The sequence below is a fragment of the Gymnoscopelus braueri genome, assembly GCF_963280865.1.
Source record: "Gymnoscopelus braueri genome assembly, chromosome: 8".
NCBI lineage: Eukaryota > Metazoa > Chordata > Actinopteri > Myctophiformes > Myctophidae > Gymnoscopelus > Gymnoscopelus braueri.
Genome location: NC_137609.1, coordinates 42679620 through 42699619, shown reverse-complemented (window position 1 = coordinate 42699619; position 20000 = coordinate 42679620). Strand labels below are relative to the sequence as shown.

The window sequence follows — 20000 nt, the reverse complement described above, 5'->3', positions numbered from 1 at the left end:
TGGATCCAAATATTGTACTTTTACTCCACTACATTTATTTGAAAGCTGTAGTTACTAGTTACTTTGTAGATTTTTATTATTACAAAACATACATTAGCCACTTCAGCCCTATATACATTTCGGCCATTTGAAAATAGCCGATCTACAAGCTCACACTGTGTCGTGATGTGACGCATTGTGGATCTGCTATTTTCAAAAGATTTGTATATAGTACATTAAGAAAACTTGAAATGGGACATTCTGCATAATGAGTACTTTTACTTTTGGTACTTTAAGTACATTTTGATGCTAATACTTTTGTACTTCTTTACTCAATTTTGAATTCCGGACTTTTACTTGTAACAGGGTATTTCCATATTGCAGTATTGATACTTTTACTTAAGTAAACAGCACTTTTTCCACTACTGGTACTGTGGTACTGGTACACACATAGATTTTGACCATAAACTACTTAATGCGTTGTTGTGTTCCCTTCCTTCCAGCAGGAGGTGGCAGAGAGCAGGCCAGGCCAGGTGAGACGCCATGCCTCCTTCTCCAGCAGAGAGTCTGATAAGACCGAACAGCAGGCGGCCATCAAGAGACATGCCTCCAGTGGGTATTCATTAGTCTGTTCCTGCATGAATACTAAAAGCTATGCAACAAAAAAAAATCAATGCTGAGTGTTCACGATTCACACTGAGACACACTGAGACCTTGGAATCCCCAGCTATTTTTAATGTGAATTACTTTATTATTCCCCCCTGGGGGGGGGAACGTGTCCTCTCCTCTGCCTTTGACCCATCCTAACTAAACTGCTTCAGTAGCAGTGAGCAGATACAATGCAGTGATCAGCCCTGAGGGGGACCGACTGGACTCACACAGTTGTAGTGCCACTACCTTGGTCAAGGGCAATGGCAGGAGTGTGTATCTACAGCAGTGGGATGCTGGGACCCACAGCAGGGGTCCTTGAGGGGGTTCCAGGAGGTCCCCGGCAAAAATTAGGAACATTTTAAACACACTTTGAGCCCTATTTTATTTTTGGCTATTTCAAAAATATGCGACGTGTTGTTAGCTTGTAGATCTGCTATTTTCAAAGAATATTAACACATGTTGACAAATCTTCGCTTATGGCACAAAATCTTTTCAGGTGATCGCCCAGTCTACAGTATTATAGCTGTTATGTCTTCATGGTGTGGGAGGAAACCCACGCAAGCGTGGGGAGAACATGCAAACTCCAGGAGCCATGTAACCTTCTTGCTGTGAACCAACCTCGTCCTATTATATTATATTATCTATATAACTCTAGACCAGTGTATCCAGACTGCTGCAGTAGGTTTAATTTGATTTGACAATTTGAAAAAGCACATAAAATAATATCATCAAGGACTACACAAAGAAAAGCTAGCTTTTTTAATGTGATAATGAATGGCCTTCACCTCCCAGATCTAATGGCTAGGAAGGAACGTGAGAACAAGTGATCTGCACCATTTATAGTGGCTTTGAAAACAGCTGAGCCTTCATTGGACTACTGAACTACTTTGCCTGCCTGAAAATAGCGGATCGGATCTACAAGCTCACATGCTCACAACGTGTTGCAGTGCAATGTGATGTGAGCTTGTAGATTGGCTATTTTCAGCGTGCAACACCATCGTCCATTTTTAGGCTACCGTCAGTGGTGTAAAGTAACTAAGTACATTTACTCAAGTACTGCACTTAAGTACAATTTTGAAGTATTTCCAATTTTCAGTACTTTTACTTCTACTCAACTACATCTCAGAGGCAAATATTGTACTTTTACTCCACTACAATTATTTGAAAACTTTAGTTACTAGTTACTTTGTAGATTTTGATTATTATTATACATTACTCACTTCAGCCCTATTTCGGCCCTTTGAAAATAGCTGATCTTCAAGCTCACAATGCGTCGCGATGCGACGCATTGTGAGCTTTTAGATCTGCTATTTTCTAAGGATGTTTATACATTTGAAAACGTGTGAAGTGTGACATTCTGCACAATGAGTACTTTTTGGTACTTTAAGTACATTTTTATACCAATACTTTTGTACTTTTACTTTTACATTTTGAATTCCGGACTTTTACTTGTAACAGAGTATTTTTACATTGCAGTATTAATACTTCTACTTAAGTAAAGAAATTGAGTACTTTTTCCACCACGGGCTACCGTTGCTGAGTACCTGGCAGGTTATGGTTGACAGACCAGAATAATTGACAAAGGGAGTGACTGCCTAAGCGGCTGTGTCCACCAAGGCGTTTTTTTTCCCTCCCCCTGAGCGCAGCGTGTGCAGCCGTGTTGTATTTACGCTACACTAGAAACGCCAGGAGCGTGACGACGAGGCCCTGAGCGTCTGTCCTGCCCTGAGAACGTGCACATTTGCCGTTTTTATCTGGTCAGCGAGAGTTGAAAAAAACACACTACTTAGGGGCAGAACACGCTCACAGCGCATTGCACTTTTCATTTCATTTCACTTCATTTCACTTTTCAAAAATTGCTCCACCCTCAAGCGATGCTCAGATGAGCATTTCAGAAGAGCGCCTTGCGCTTTCAGCAGGGGGGGGACACTTTGGTGGACACACTAATTCAGTGATTCTCAACCAATTTTGTCTTTAAAACCTTGAAAATGGAGTTGTCATTGTTGATACTGATAAATAGGAACTTAAAGTACACAGTTTACAGTTTACAGTTTAGGCATTTAGCAGACGCTCTTAATCCAGAGCGATTTACAGTAAGCAAGGACACAAGATAATACATCGTAATACATCAATAATACATCAATAATACATCAAATGCATGGAAATAGGAATCTAATAATAAAGTAATACATAAGTAAACCAATAATCTAATAATAACTAATACATACGTAAACCAAGAACCTATCATCAGCCTGTACATTGAAACTATACACATTATAGGATGCCTGGCATCTGTCTACATAACATGCTATCTAAGCTACATTTGAGCCTTTGCATAATCCTGCAAGGTGGTCAAGGCTAGGGCAAGTGCTACGGGCTGAGGGGGAGTCTGAAGAGGAGAGTCTTCAGAATACGGCAGAAGATTGGGAGTGAGTCTGCAGTTCTAATTGGCTCTATGCACGGCAGCCGCATTGGAAAGACCTTCACAGGTGTTACTGTACCAATGATACTAATAATATATAGGCTCTGTTCCATTCTGGTCAAACAGAGTCAGGGTGCTTTATATTGTGCATGTTGGCTCACTGGAAACACTCCGCTACACCAGTGGGTCTCAAAGTGTGGTCCAGGGACCCTCATGGTTCCCCTTGAGGGGGTTCCAAATGGCCCCTTCTCGTACTCGACCCGTAAGGGTCCATTTGGTTCCATTTGTACACTCTCAGAGTTATGGGGGTCCTTGAAATGAAAAGGTTTGAGAAGCACTGTGCGACGCTAAATGGAACGGAGCCTTTATTAGTATCATTTGTAACACCAAATAAGGAAGAGGCCCAATTTCTTTCCAATATGGCTGCTGTGCATAGGGAGCCAGAAGGGAGCAGAGTGTGGGACGTGTGGAGCGTTGTCCCGGATGTTTTAGCGAAGGTTCTGACAGCTTCCCTGTGTTAGCTGATACACTACGTTAGTTCCATTGATCCATAAGCCAGGAACACAATTGAACGTGATGAAAATGCACGCCGGCGCGCGTCCAGAAAAGGTTCAGAACCCCCAGAAAAATTGATTGTCTGACTTTCTCTTTGTTGCTCCTCTTATCATGAAAGGTAAAGCTATAGCACTGTGAATGCTAATCATGCTGCTGTTCTTCTGGACTTGTTGTTGCCGTTCACAGGTGTGCAGTGGTGGAAGAAGTACTCAGATATTTTACTTAAGTAAAAGTAGCAATACCACAATATAAAAATACTCTGTTACAAGTAAAAGGGCTGCGTTTAAATTCTTACTTACAAAAAAGTAAGTACAAAAGTATTGGCATAAAAATATACTTAAAGTACCAAAAGTAAAAGTACTAACATGTTTGAAAATAGCAGATCTACAAGCTCACAACGCGTCGCATCGCGACGCGTTGTGAGCTTGTAGATCGGCTATTTTCAAATAGCCTGGGTAAAACAGAGCTAAAGTGGTTAGTGTATGTTTTATAATGTATTAATTTATATCTGCAAAGTAACTAGTAACTAAAGTTTTCAAATAATTGTAGCGGAGTAAAAGTAAAATATTTGCCTCTGAGATGTAGTGGAGTAGAAGTAAAAGTATAGACAATTGGAAATACTCCAGTAAAGTAAAAGTACCTCCAAATTGTACTCAAGTACTGTACAGTACTCTGAACTAGTTACTTTACACCACTTGCTCCTCTTATCATGAAAGGTAAGCTATAGCACTATGAATGCTAATCATGCTGCTGTTCTTCTGGAACTTTGTTGTTGCCAGAGCCATTCAAAGAGAGTTACGTCACCTCCATCCACTTCTTCAGGCCAGGTCTTCTACATACTGTAGCCTTCTATTGGCGAATAGTGACAAAGCCCTAAACCGGAAGTTTACGGAATGCATGGGAGTCTATGGGCGTTTGTAACTATTTCCAGTTTACATGAACCACGCTGACCGACGCTGTTTCTGCCCCCTCAGTGGCGGAACTGTCTAATATAAGGCTCTGGTTGTTGCCTGTTGTTCACACAGGTGTGAACCAGACCCAGTACTCCCAGACCGGGCGGTACGGGAAGACACGCGCGGAGGAGGACGCCAAGAGGTACCTCAGGCAGAAGGAAGAGCTGGAGAAGGTGAAGGAGAAGCTGAAGACCACACTGGTGTCCCTCCGCAAGGAGAAGAAGGAGGCCAAGGAGGAGGTGAAGAGTGGCAAAGGTAGTGAAAGGAATTGCATGTATTACTAACTAGCTTCACGATTACATTTAAACTTCCAATGTACGTACCACTACTGCAAGACCGATACTATACTCAGTGGTGGAAAAAGTACTCAAATGTTTTACTTTAGTAAAAGTATCGATACTGCGATGTAGAAGTACTCTGTTACAAGTAAAAGTCTGGCGTTGAAAATTTACTTGAGTAAAAGTGTTTGAAAATAGCCTATGTATAAAATAGGACTAAAGCGGTTAATGTATGTTTTGATAATGTAATAATTTATATCTGCAACTGTAACTTGTAACAAAAGTTTTCAAATAACTGTACTGGAGTAAAAGTATGATATTTGCCTCTGAGATGTAGTGGAGTAGAAGTAAAAGTATTGGAAATTGGAAATACTCAAGTAAAGTACCTCAAAATTGTACTTAAGTACAGTACTTGAGTAAATGTACTTGGTTACTTTCCACCACTGACTATTGTGTGTGTGTGTCTGTGTCTGTGTCTGTCTGTGTGTGTGTGTGTGTGTGTCTGTGTCTGTGTCTGTGTCTGTCTGTGTCTGTGTCTGTGTCTGTGTGTGTGTGTGTGTGTGTGTGTGTGTGTGTGTGTGTGTGTGTGTGTGTGTGTGTGTCTGTGTCTGTGTCTGTGTGTCTGTGTGTCTGTGTCTGTGTCTGTGTGTGTGTGTGTGTGTGTGTGTGTGTGTGTGTGTGTGTGTGTGTGTGTGTGTGTGTGTGCTTGTGTATGTGTGTTTAGCCCGGGGTGCAGAGCAGAGGTTAGCTCGGCTGGAGGCTCTGTGTAAACAGAAGGAGGAGGAGAGGGTGGAGCTAGAACTCAGATTGACAGAAGTGAAGGAAAACCTGAAGAAGTCATTGGCTGGAGGAGCGCTGGGTCCGCCCACTGATACCAAAATGAGTGTCAAGGTAGGCTGCCTGCAATATCATACTATGCTAAATATGAAAACATTACTGGCCAATACTTTGCTATTTATGTTTGCTATTTATCCTTGCTACATCAGTGTATGTCCACATTTTGACTGTCATATTTTTGTGCCACAGTAGCGATGTTGATCACCATATGGTATATAGTTTTTATAGAGCCATAGTATTGTTTTTTTTAGAACCATATTATTGTATTTGCTTTTTTCCCTTTACGACAGTATTTCTTTTCTTCTTTTTTCTTCTTCTCTTTTTTTTGCACAATAATGTAGTATTTTTATCCCCATAATAATCAAGTTTTGATTCTATCATAACTGTGGTATTCTTTTCCATCCCTGCTGTTTTTCTAGTTCCATACTATGCGTTACACTAAGCCATTCCTTTGATTGCCGTGTGTGTGTGTGTGTGTGTGTGTGTGTGTGTGTGTGTGTGTGTGTGTGTGTGTGTGTGTGTGTGTGTGTGTGTGTGTGTGTGTGTGTGTGTGTGTGTGTGTGTGTGTGTGTGTGTGTGTGTGTGTGTGTGTGTGTGTGTCCAGGCACAAGGCAGTAAGGTGGAGAAGGTTTACAGTGAGACCATACCGGTCAATTCAGCGTCTGAGCTCCGTAAACGGCCTCCGTCTCTCTGCACCACCGCCACACGAGGCAACGTCATGCAGAAAGCAAAGGTAGGCTGTGTGCGTGTGCGTGTGTGTGAGAGAGAGAGAGAGACATTCTGTCTGTTATCATTTGTGTGTGTTTGAACCTGCGTGACCTTTGAGGGAACCCCAAATTATACCAGTTAACGAGGCGGAAAGTCCCTGTGGTGAGGGCAATGAGTGTATGATCACGTCCCTGAATGCTAGGGCTGGGCAATATGACTTCAAATCAATATCACAATGTACTGAACCGAAATAGCAAATCTACGCGTCACGATGCGAGATGTGAGCTTGTAGATTGGCTGTTTTTGCTTTTTTTTGGTACAACGAAGTATAACCTAATACAGAGTTAAGTGCAGTGGTGGAAAAAGTACTCAGATATTTTACTCAAGTAAAAGTATCAATACTGCAATATAGAAATACTCCGTTACAAGTGAAAGTCCGGAATAAAAAATTTACTTGAGTAAAAGTACAAAAGTATTGGTATCAAAATGTACTTACAGTAAGTACCAAAAGTAAAAGTACTAAAATGTTTGAAAATAGCAGATCTACAATCTCAAAACGCGTTGTGATGCGACGCGTTGTGAGCTTGTAGATCGACTATTTTCAAATAGCCTAGGTATAAAATAGGGCTGAAGTAATGTATGTTTTATTATGTAATAATGTATACAGTATCTGCAAAATAACAATATTTGCCTCTGAGATGTAGTGGGGTAGAAGTAAAAGTATAGACAATTGGAATTACTCCCGTAAAGTAAAAGTACCTCAAAATTGTACAGTACTTGAGTAAATGTACTTAGTTACTTTACACCACTGGTTTCGATATATTTTCGGTTAAATTGCCCATCCCTACCATTATGTTCTGCTTAATTGTGTGATTTGATTTGATGTGTGCGTTTGTAATCATGTGAGTGATTTTGAGTTTATGAGAGAAAGTCACAGCGATGGACGTCTGTCCTCATGTCCTGCCGTGTCCCTGTTCTTCAGGAGTGGGAGTCCAAGAAGAAGGTGACCTAGACGGACCGACGGACGGATGGAAGTAAGGACAGCGTCATGGGGGGGACACCCTGGCCTTTGTGGCGTTATGAGTGGCAGGAGGACGGAAGAATAAAAGAAAGGAGAAATGTAAAAGAGGGCAAGAGGAAGAGGGGAGCGGAAGGACAAGGACGGATGAGGACACGCTTTCCTCTCAACCTGGCAGGAACATGACAAGGAGGAGGACTCGATGCTTGCATGCAGACGAAGGATTCTGCATGTAGGAAAGGACTTTTATTTATAAAGCAATGTAAATATCACACATTTGGTCATTTTCCTACAGTACCAGTCCAGTACAGTATTGCTACTCATAGGTCGCTAAAAGTACATCATGTGTGTGTGTGTTTGTGCGGTATGCTTACAGTACACATATGTGCACACAAACACACTTCTGTGTATGTGGGTGTGCTGCATATTTGCGAGTGCACGTATCGCTGTGTTTGTGTGCGTCATCTGCATGTAAAGTACCCACAGTTCATCACGAGCTACAGAGAAAGAGAGATATGTTGATGGGCAGGACGGCAAAGGGACGGAGCAATACAAACGGTAAAGCCTGATTCATACTTCTGCGCCGCCGGTGTTGCTCACCGAAAATAGTTTTGGTGCGTGACATCCCGCGCAACCAAGCACAGTATAACTGAGGCTTTATTGTGTCATGGGGTGAATGTTCAGGAAGATTCCATGGTTCCCTGGGCTGATAGGGACAATGAAAGATGCCATTGTTTTGATAGACATCAGGGATTTTTTTTTGTTTTTTTGTCATACATACTATGGTTCCCCTTGTCATAGTTACTGGACATTTTACACTGGCCACTGATGGAGGAGAAAGACCTTTCTCTGATTGTCCTCTTTTTACTCAAAGGAAAAGCCGCAGCCACTTATAGTTTCCTAGCACATGTTAGCACAACACAACAACTGGTGGGTGTAGCCATATGTCTTATGGCCAAAACTCCTGCAATGTCAGCGAAACATGCATTAGATGACATGTCAGTGTAACTGGACTCATCCAAGAGTGTCAGGGACACAAATGTATGTTTGTGGAAACAAACCCAAACTTACATCGTTCTTTATGAACAGCTGCAACTACTTTACTAGCACAGGTTAGGACAACACAACAACTGGTGGGTGCTGTCAAATCATGATGTCACTATAAGACATCATACACCTATTATGAACAGTCCATTGGTGCCAAATGGGATTTCCCGACGTCCTATTAGTAGGAAAAATTCCACATGTTCCGTCCAACTTTGTTATTCCTGGTCGGAAACTCTGGACTTTCTCAGAGCTCTGAGATAGTGCTGTGACGTCATGTAAACACAATAAGCAACAGGTTTCAACAAGTTTATGCTTTTAAGCCGACTTTCAAGTTTTTCTTTATACAGGGATGAGGTTAATTTGTTATATGAAAACAGTATAGCAAATGCAAGTTTATTTCAGGTGTCCGTTTTGTTTGACTTGTGCCATAACAATGACGGTATGTGAATTTTGTCCGTCTACCCACTACAATATGAAGAACGTTATGATAGATGGCCACTAATTAGGATACATTATTTCCCCCTTTTTGTTTTTACATTTATGTTTGCCAAAGTAAGATAAAAAAAGATTATACGAAGAATTTACCTAACCAAATAAATTATTGTAACTACCTTAAATTATGAGTATTCGTGAAATTCCACTTGCAATGATGTTTGTTTCAGTATTAGGAGAACCTACAGGTGGTGTTTCTACAAAATGTAATGAAGCAACTGTTTATTATTGTAATTTGAAAGTATTTTTTATTTAACCAAACATGTTTGTGTTGATGCCAACCACTGTTTCTAACTATGAGTACTGCACTTTATTACATTGTTTTGTCTTCATATAAATGTATTTTAAATTAGATTCACTCTGTGCCTCTTTTGTCATATTTGAGGACACATGCATATTGCATACATCTCAGATATCTGTGATTCAACTTCTCCTTTGTATCCGTGCACACACACACACACACACACACACACACACACACACACACACACACACACACACACACACACACACACACACACACACATACTGTGGCTAGTGTGACTGACATTAGTCATCATGTATACAGTATTATGACCACATTTGGTCAATGTTTCAGCCTGATCAACTCTTTTCACTCTCATTAAAAAGCCATTATAAAAGCCATTATAGCCCAAGACAAAACTGGGACTGGAACACTACGAAATGGAAGCTGATTTGTTGAGTTCCCTCTCCGGATAGGAAGTTGGTATCCCAACCTTGTTACGACCCTGAGGACGTAAGTTTAATTTCATCTGTACTACTGTGTGTTTTAATCTTCTGTGTAGGTTTGTGTGTGTGTGTGTGTGTGTGTGTGTGTGTGTGTGTGTGTGTGCGTGTGTGTGTGTGTGTGTGATGGGATGCAGGTGTGCTTGGCTGATTGAATGAGTGATTGATTTTGCAGATTGTTGGAGGGAGCTGATTGGTTCCTTCCAACCTTCTGGAGGGAAGTTTAAAAAGCCGGTTTTCCTCAGGTTCAGCTCCAGGGTTCTTTCCTCTTTACACTCCAACCAGATTGCCAGCCGACAACAAGGCCACACTCATTTAGAATAATGTTTGTTAGTGTTGTTCAGTGTTTTTTTAAAGCCTGGGTTTAGTAGGGGTGCGTAGTCCCAGGGTGTGCAGTCTTTTTACTGATCTTGTTTTCTCCTGTGTTTTGATTAGGTGTTATACAGTAGGTTAGTGATTTTTCTTTTGATAGGTAAGGTCAGTTTTATGTTTAGTTTCATTTTTTATATTGTCTTGGCTATCAGCCCATGCACCTAAAGTTTTTAATAAAAATCCGTAAAAAGGCTACACCTTTCTTGATTGCTGGTGGTCCTTTGGAGCTGGGAAGAGAGGAGTCCCATTTAGCATGTTGCGTGCCAAGGTTTCCCCTAGGAATCACTATAGCAGTGCCAGTGATTAATTGAAATATAGAGGTTTAACTCTTTGACTACAGAAGGTATGGGACTCGAACAAGGAACCTCTGCATTTATAGGAGGATCACCCAGGTCTCCTGGGATCAGTGCAATGAGTCAAGACTGATTTCAAGATTCAATCATTTATTATTGCTTGTTTTGGAGTGTGCTTGGCATAGACAAAATGATACAACACACAACAACGTAAACATATATAAAAAACGAAATGAAACATGTTACTAGAGCAATAAAGTTGCAATTCTGAACTAATTTTCACATAATTTTCTGTATGGTAGAATATATGAATACAGTATAAGTAGTACATCAGCAGTGGTTGGAGGTGGCCTCCCTAATCTTCCATTGAAAAATGTAGACCTGTAGAATGTAGAAAAGGCCAATAACAGTTAAGTTATTTGTTCTGCTGATGTAGAGCACTGGTTCCCCAACAATGTGCTGTAAGACAACTCAAGGTGTGCCTTGGGATTCTGTGACAACCGCACATTATTATTGCAATGGATATAACCGTACAAAAAGTTTTAATTTACTATTATGGAAAAACTATAGAGGAGGGAGACCGCTGTACAATGCAAAAATAGTTTTAATGCCTTCAAACAGCTATTTTACAACTTTTTGTTTAGGCAAATGAACAAACAGTTCAGGCTGAAAACCTTACAGAGTTCTCAGCTATTGTTTTTTTGCATTGGATCCTTGGGAACCCTAGGACTCTCCACTTTTTTGTGGCAACTTACAATATATATATCAGCACTTTGTGCGCATTCATTTCCTAATACAGAGGTGAATTCTATACCCTAAAAAAAAAACATAATTTAATCATTTTCAATCTGGGGTCCCTATGTTGGGCATTTCCTTATAGGCAGAGATTTTACCCTTTTTTTTAACACTTTTCTTTACACATTATTTTTTTCTTCAAAAATAACATCTCTACAAGCTTGTTGTGAGCTTGAATATAATTTTTTTCCTATTTTATAAAGTATGAAATATGTTTTTTATTTAGTACATTTTGAAAATAAACATTTACAGAGTGATGAGTGATATGTTTATCTTTGTTTCAGTGTGTTGAGCATAGTGGATAATATGAATATATATGCTTGTATGCTTGTGCTTTTTATTTTGGCAGTTATTTATGCCACAAACACTGAATTATGTTAGAAAGCCTGTCAACATCCCTAATGGGGTTCAACAACATTAAATGACATTATAATGTAAATTTAAGCTATTAGCATAATAAGCAACAACTGGCAGAAACCTTAATTAATAAGAATAATTCCATTAAGCAGTAGTGAACAGCTGAATAATACAGAGCCCCAATTTTGTATACCTGTAAATGTTTGAGCGAACAAAAAAGGATGATACATACACAGTACTTTGCAAAGATTCTAGGCACTTATAATAATAATGCCATGAAGGGGTTGTTTATCAATAAACAACAAAGTGCGGTAAACAGAGAAAATAAAAATAAATTCAATATTTGGCGTGATCACCCATTGCCTTTAAAACTGCAATAATTGTCCTACTGTAGTTACAATCGCACACAATTTTTAAGGTACTCGGCAGGGAAGTTGGAGAAACTTGCCACAGTTTTTCTGTCTCAAATGCTTGTGCTTTGTGTACCGTAAACCCAGAATGACTTGATGATGTTGAGATCAGGGCTCGGATCATCTTTTCGCTGAATAATAGTGAATATAGTTCTTTACTCTGGCTGTGCGTTTGGGCTTGTTCTCATGCTGCCGAATGAATTTTTTTTATTGATGGGCTTTGGCTTTACTCTACCTCTATCTTCTCTCTTCTCACGAAAACTACAAATGAGGGAGCGTGCACGAAAAAAAGAATGTCACCCACACTTCTTTACACCTGTAATCCTTTGATGTGACAATAAAGCTGATTCTGATTCTGCCGGTACTGTACGGTATTTCTCAACAATGAGAAGACCACTAACTGTGACCAAATCTCCAAACTCTCTCTAAATGCATCCCCAAACCTCCAAAACAACCTCCACCATGCTTCACTGTTATTTGCAGGTTTGTCCTTGACCTTGCTCTCCAGCTCTTCATCAAACAAAGTGCCTTCTGTTGGAGACAAATATTTCACGATTTGAATTATCAGTCCAGAGCACCTGCTGACTTTTTTTTCTGCATCCCAGTTCTTGTGTTTTCATGCATAGGGTGGTACGTGGCTTTGTTTCCATGTCAAGTCTTTCATGGCCCGGGTACCCTTCTTCTTCTTTTCCCTTTTCCTCTCCTCCCCCCTGTCGGTTTCTTTTGGTCTCTGCAGAAGAACTTGGTCAGCATATCTGGAAACGAGATTCAAGATGCAAGATTTCAAGATGCAAGAATTTGTTGGTTTTACATATAACGATTATGAGTTCATAAGCACGTACATAAGTAAACTTCTTTGGTCCCTCAACATTGTAGCAACAATAATAAAAGAAAGAATTAAGAAAACAGCAAGTAATGAGGTAAAGAAATAGTAAATATGTACATTAGTCATAGCACCCTTTGAGGTACTTTTAAGGTGCATGGTTCCTAGTACCTCTAAATATGATACAAATGCAGTACGTAGAGTATGTATGTACACAGTATACATATTTAAGCAATAGATAAATATATATACACTAAATAGCCTACAGTGTATATATATACACACGCATAGGCAGGAGCACATGCGCCTGCCTGCCTGTGTGTGGGATGTGTTTAAATAATTGAAATTGTGTGATGATGAGTCCTATGTGTGATTGTGTGTGTGTGTGTGTGTTAGTTGCTTGTGTATGTATGTGTGTGTGTGTGTGTGGGTGTGGGTGTGGGTGGGTGTGCGTGCGTGCGTGCGTGCGTGCGTGTGAGTGGCGGGTTTGTGTAGTCTTGTGAAGTCTGTGTGTGTGTAGTAGGGAGGCAACACGCCTATAGTGTCAATCATTCATAAACCTGCCTGGGGGGGTATCTGTTTCAGAGCCTACTGGCCTTGGTCTTGTGGATGTGGAACTGCTTGTCATCTGAAAGTCCAGGGTTTTTTCGTAAATCCATGGGCTTTACTGACATAGCATCAATCGTATATATCCTGGAGCGAAGCTCGGATCCACTGATGCACTGGGCTGTCCAACACAGCCCTCTGAAGTGCTTTGCAGTCGAGGGCAGTAACAGTTCCCGTACAAGGTAACTGGTCAGGATGCTTTCTCTACAAGGCCTGAAGGATATTGGGCCCTATATGGCAAACTTCGATAGGCTCTATGCACAGCAGCCATGTTATCACTTCCTTCACAGGTGTTACCAATGATATTAATGAAGGCTCTGTTCCATTTAGTGGTTCTCAGACTTTAATTTCCACAACCCCATAACTCTGAGAGTGTACAAATGGAACCAAATGGACCCTTACTTTATAGCAGCCACTGGTATAGCAGAATGTTTCCAGTCGAGCCAACATGCACAATATCAGCACCCTGACTGTTTGACCAGAATGGAACAGAGCCTTCATTAGTATCATTGGCAACACCTGTGAATTTCTTCACAATATGGCTGCATTGCATAGAGCCTCCAGACAGCATACTCGTCCCAGGTCCTCTGTGATGTGAACGCAGAGGAACTTGAACTCACTGACCCCCTCCCCTGCTCCACTGTAGATGGAGCATGCTACATTTTGCCCTCCTGAACTCCCCAATGAGCTCCTTGGTCTTATCAATGTTGAGAGACAGGTTGAGACACAGGGCACCATTGTGTGAGTTCTTGACCTCTCTCCTGTAGGCCAGTGGTTCTCAACCTGTGGGTCGAGACCCCCAGGGGGGTCCCCCACATGATTTTTTTTGGGGTGGGGGGGGTCTCAGATGACAGTGAAGTGACAATATAAGGACCTTTAAGACCTTTGATACCTTAAAAAAAAGAAAGAAAGCTAAGAAAAATACCATTACTGCATCCCATGTAATCAACAAACTAACTGGTCAAATGTTGGCCAAATGTCAAATATTATAAGAAAGAGGTAAAACAAAATTGTTAAAAAAAACGATCTACAAGCTCACAACACCTTGTAGATCAGCTATTTTCACAATATTTATCTGTGGAACTGAGTCAATATAAGTGTAATGCCTCAACTCCTACATTCCAAGTGGTTGTCAGGGTGGAGGGTCCCCAGTTCAGATGTGATTATTTTGGGGGGTCACAGCCTAAAAAAGTTGAGAGCCACTGCTGTAGGCCATCTCTTCACCATTGTTTTGTGACAGTTATCTTCGGCACATATACTGGTATCCTCAGCAATACTGGTCTCGGCTCCTAATCGAAGCATGGAGCATGACTTCACCTTCCGGAGCACAAACAGCCTTGTCAGCGGAGACAGCTGTTCAGGGGGTTGTTGTTGTTGTTGTCAGTGATCTCAAAGCAAGTGTAAGAGGTGTTCAGCTCATCTGGGAGCGTGTGACAGCTGAGTGACTGGGTCTCGTTCTGAAGTCAGATATTGTGTGTAATCCTTGCCACAAGCTATGTGGGTTGTTCCTGATTAGTCGTGACTCAAGCCTCTCACTGCAGTTGTTTTTTGCCTGAGTTGAGCGCTGTTCTGAGGTCGTAATTGCCTTTCAGCTGTTTCCTGGGTTGAGAATCCAATGTCTGGTTTTGCACAGAACTGTTTATCCATGGCATCTGGTTTGGCTAAATCCTGGCAGTTATAGTGGAGACTATGCCAGTTATGCAGTTCTTGATTATGTCCAGAACCGTGTCTGTGTATATACGCTCTCGCCCTCCGCTGCCTCATGGAAAATTGTTAAAAACATTCTCAGAGATGCTTTGTTGAAATCCCCAACCATGATGAAAATGGCCTCTGGATATTTATTCACTGCAATGCTAATAGTCCTGTGTTAGCCTAGGGCAGAATGTTAATTTCTTTGTCCCTGTCCACCGAAATATGGTGAATCCCACTGATATGGCATGATCTGGGATGCTGTTCGACAGCCAGGTCTCTGTGTGGCGATAATGCTGCAGTCCTTAGTTTCACACTGAGAGGAAATCCTTGCTCTCAGTTCATCTAGTTTGTTGTCCAAAGTGTTCACAATGGGGGAGCCGTGGTTCGGCTGGATCTCCATCTCAATCCATCACCATCAGCCCAGCTGTCCTTCCCCTCCCAAGGTTGTCTGGGTTGTAAGCTTGCTGTTGTTTTTCAGATCCCCTGCAGTTCATGTGAGCCGATGGATCCCAATGGAAAAGTGTCAGGATCATCAAATCTCTTGTCGTGCCTCAAGTAGGTGGCTGCTCGAGTGTCTGTGTCATACCTCAAGTAGGTGGCTGCTGTAGAAGTGGGGGAAAAAACAAGTACAAATCTACAATATCACTGAGAAACGCAAAACGAGGCACCATGTCTTGATGCCATCTTGTTGCCACCTGTCTGCCTCAACATGTCTGCCTGTGAGAGACATTGCTGATGGAGGTTAACCACTTTGTGTCTTGATGTTATGCTCACTCTTGCCATGGTATGAGATTTTATTAATTCATGCTTTATTTTACTGTACACTAAACCAGCTGTACCTTTTGATCCCATTAGATAACTAGAGATAATTTTGTTCTTTATTATACAGTAAACAAACAACCACAGTTATACCGTATTTAGACAAGAGACATAGTGTGTGCACATAGCTACAGTAGCCAGGTTCAGGACAAACAAAAGATCAACATAAAGAAAACAATTATATCGGCACACTAATACTATTTTATTGCAATTCAACGTTTCGATCATGCTGGATCTTCATTAATAATAAATCTGGAAATGGGCGTACACGGCATACACATAAAGTATGACTACACTGTATTGCCATACTATACCCAAAGTATGTAATGTAAATGTACTTTTATACCAAATTATACTCCAAGATAGAAGATTTTGGCAAGGTCTAATTAGAAATCAAATACAATTCCATATCAGATGGAAAATATGCTACTGTTGGACCTACAGTATTATACCAAATTAGGCTTTAATTAGACACCAATGTATTTAATGCTACCAACATGGGCTTATGATTAGACTTAATTAGCCAACTGTAACTAGAAAGGAGCACAAAATTCTCTGCCAGGAGGCATGCCCCAATAATAATACTTACACTGTCTAACGTACAGTATAACATCAAACTCAAATCTCCTGAAATGCTGTGTCTCTGTGTCCAGTGTGCGCACATGCATGCACGTACATCACAGGTGCTTGGGTTATGTTGGCATGTTGGCATGTGACAGGACTGTGACAGTGCCGGGCATCCCTGTGACTGGACTGTGACAGGCCCTGTGGAAGAGCATATCAGCGCCCCCTTTAAAAAACATTTCTTCCAGCGCCCCCCAAACTTCTCTGTACGCCCCCCTGGGGGGCTGTACCACCGCCATTGATGTATGTATGTATGTATGTATGTATGTATGTATGTATGTATGTATGTATGTATGTATGTATGTATACATACATACATACATACATACATACATACATACATACATACATACATACATACATACATACATACATACATACATTATGTATGTATGTATGTATGTATGTATGTATGTATGTATGTATGTATGTATGTATGTATGTATGTATGTATGTATGTATGTATGTATGTATGTATGTATGTATGTATGTATGTATGTATGTATGTATGTATGTCGCTCTGTCCGCAAAGACTCTATCCACTCTATCATCATCAAACAAGGGCAACATTCATCTTTGACCACAAAATAGCTCCATAATGTCACATATTGAGATAGACATCTAATATATGAAGTTTCATGGTCCTGTGATGTGATGTGTATAATGTATTGAGTCATTGGGACAGAGTGACATACAATAGATACACACAGACATTCCCATTACAGTATAGGTTCACAATCGCTTTGCAGCTCAGCAACTGTAATCACAACACAAGGCCATGAAACTTCCTATACACTGTATTACATCTCTAGCTTAACCCATTAAAACCGGGAAATAATCCGTATCATTTTAGATTTTAGCTATATATATATATATAGCAACATAATTTTGGGGGTCCTTGGCACGACTACTGGTTTAGAAGGCATTTGTAGAATCGGCCTCAGGTCTTAATGGGTTAATATCTCATCGTGGTAGAGTACAATTTGGCGGTCAAAGGTCAAGGTCAAGACAGTCAGTTATGAGCACATTGTTGTGCATATAGCCTAATGACTTCTGAACTATTCATCGTGACCGTGGCATTGAGCCATGTGTGACTCGTGTGGAACCTTGTAATGCACAGGCTTATTACACAAGAGCCTCTGAGTGTATGAGGGGGAAAGTTACAGAGACTATGAAGTTTGTCCTGCACGGTGTCCTCCTGTGTCCTCGTTCTTCAGGAAGCGGGTGTCCAAGAAGGTGACCTAGAGCGATGAATGGACGGAAGGACGGACGGATACTAATAAAAGACATAGTCATGGAGGGACACCCTGGGCTTTGTGACCTGAAACACAAAATGAGTGGCAAGTAAAGGGAGAAATGCAAGAGAGCGTGAGGAAGAGGGGAGGAGAGAGGATGACAGATGACACACTCTGCTTTCCTCTCCACCTGGCAGGAGAATCACAGCCATGAGGAGGACTCACTGCTTTCATGTACAGATGAAGAACTCTTGTATTCCTGTTTGAGAAAATGCTCGAAAATCTGTACAAAGGTTGGTGTTTTATACTGTAAACCACTGTACATTTCACAAATTTCACATCAATACCTACTGTGTGTGTGCTACTGTGTGTGCTAGCATGCATGCATGCACGCGCGCGCGCGTGTGTGTGTGTGTGCGCGCGTGTGCGTGCATGCGCGCATATTTATGTGGTATTGTCAGTGTATTTAGAGTGCATGCATACTGTATGTGTGAGTGTGTATTTCCCTATCTGGGTGCCATCAATTCTGTATGATTTTCACTCAAGGTGGTTTGAATCAAACACTGAGGCTCCTCTAAACCAGTGGTTCTCAACCTGTGGGTTGGGACCCCAGGGGGACCCCCACATGATTTGGGGGGGGGGGGGGGTCCCCAGATAACAGTGAAGTTACCATTTAAGGACCTCAAAAAATAAGAAAAAAGAAAGAAAAGAAAAAGACCATTACTGTATCAAAAGTAACCACCAAACTATACTATAAAAACTGGTCGAACATTAGCCAAATTGTCAAATAATATAAGAAAACAGCAGATCTACAAGCCGATCGAGCTTGTGGAACCACTAAATGTAATGCCTCAACTCCTACAATTCAAAGTGCTTGTCGTCCCCAGTTCAAATATGATCATTTTGGGGGGGTTGTGGCCTGAAAAGGTTGAGAACGACTGCTCTAAACAACACAGAGCCAACAGTGAAAAACAATTGATTTATTTGGGAACAATATTCACCAAATTAGGTAACAGTTCACATGATCTCAGGAGTCATGTGACAATGACCGTGCGCACTGGACCCAGAGAGATAGAGAGGGAGAGAGACGCAGTTTAAAGTTACTGCATAAGACAGTGAAGGCATTATTATTGGGCCCTGCCTCCTGGTGCTCGATCATGCTTTGAAGAAGAACATTATGTAACTTTGTTACATGCAATAATATCATTTCTGCCACCCAGTGCTGCACAAACGGTCGCATTTATTCCTCCACTGTGCAGCTCTTTGAGCTCCGTTGCTCAACGCTACCATCGCAGGCCAACAGCTTTATGCTCCAACATTACCAACAGCTAATCTAAACACACATTATCAACACAGCCCATGCCTAGTAGCCGTAAAGAGTTGATGCAATGCTGCACATCGTCCCTGCAATGTCATATTCTGCCTCCTACACAGCCCTGGGTTGGCCATCTGGCCTGAGAGAAATAGGCGCTCCGCGGGGCAACCCTTTCTCTCTTTGTCGTGTCTTAAAATTGTTATAAAACAGACGTCAGCATACAGTCAAATATAAAACATTTTGGGAGAGTACTCCGTTTCAGACAACAGACAGAAGCGAAACCCTCACATTCAGTGACAAGAAGAGGACAGAGGAGACAATTTGAACGTCCTTAGAAAGAGTTGGTTTTATTTAGTGCATTTCTAGTGTTTTTTGTCCACAGCAGGAACCAAAATGTTAAGTGAATGTGTTGTTCCTCCAGCGGTCTGGTCCACTATAGCATTGGTCCACTGACACGTCCCCGGTGCAGTATATAACGTTCTCACCTCTCAGGGTCAGTTCACTAGTGTTCTGGTAACGGACACTATTGGCTATCACTAGTGTTCAGTAGGTCAAGGAACACGATAAGACCCAATAAAAGACGGACCCTGTTGGGCATGCTTGCTACTGAGCAAGAGGGTCCTCAAGCATCCATGCAACAACAAACAAACAAACAAACAAACAAACAAACGACAACAATGACAACAGCAACAAAGGAAACGCTTATAAGAAACAACAGTGTCCATTTTCGTGTGTGTGTGTGTGTGCAGCGTGGAAGTATAAGTAAACACGGAAGGAAGCATATACAGTTACGCCTCGACCTGCCAGAGCCCTCTGGTTTGAATCTGATATACAACAGAGCTTAAAAAGATCAAATATACACCCACCCACCCTCCCAGTGTAGAGTACACAACCCCATATCTAACCCCTAGACACCCCTTGCACGCACACACTCACACACTCACGCACGAGCACGCACACACACGCACCCAC

The 20000-nt window shown here is 41.4% G+C and overlaps 1 protein-coding gene and 1 pseudogene across 2 annotated transcripts in view; one reads left to right on the top strand and one right to left on the bottom strand.

Annotated features, from left to right (window-relative positions):
• LOC308091093 (actin filament-associated protein 1-like 1) overlaps positions 1 to 9294 on the top strand; it is a 54598-nt pseudogene extending 45304 nt beyond the window's left edge. Inside the window, exons 15-19 of the transcript XR_013935096.1 lie at positions 483 to 591; positions 4633 to 4815; positions 5563 to 5729; positions 6280 to 6408; positions 7366 to 9294. The product of XR_013935096.1 is annotated as an actin filament-associated protein 1-like 1 (transcript). The remainder of the gene's footprint in view (positions 1 to 482; positions 592 to 4632; positions 4816 to 5562; positions 5730 to 6279; positions 6409 to 7365) is intronic.
• A 4527-nt stretch (positions 9295 to 13821) lies between these two features.
• The window catches only part of rabep1 (rabaptin, RAB GTPase binding effector protein 1), a 332504-nt gene continuing 326325 nt past the window's right edge, over positions 13822 to 20000 (bottom strand). Inside the window, exon 19 of the transcript XR_013933663.1 lies at positions 13822 to 13901. The gene's annotated coding sequence lies outside the window, so the exon portion shown is untranslated. The remainder of the gene's footprint in view (positions 13902 to 20000) is intronic.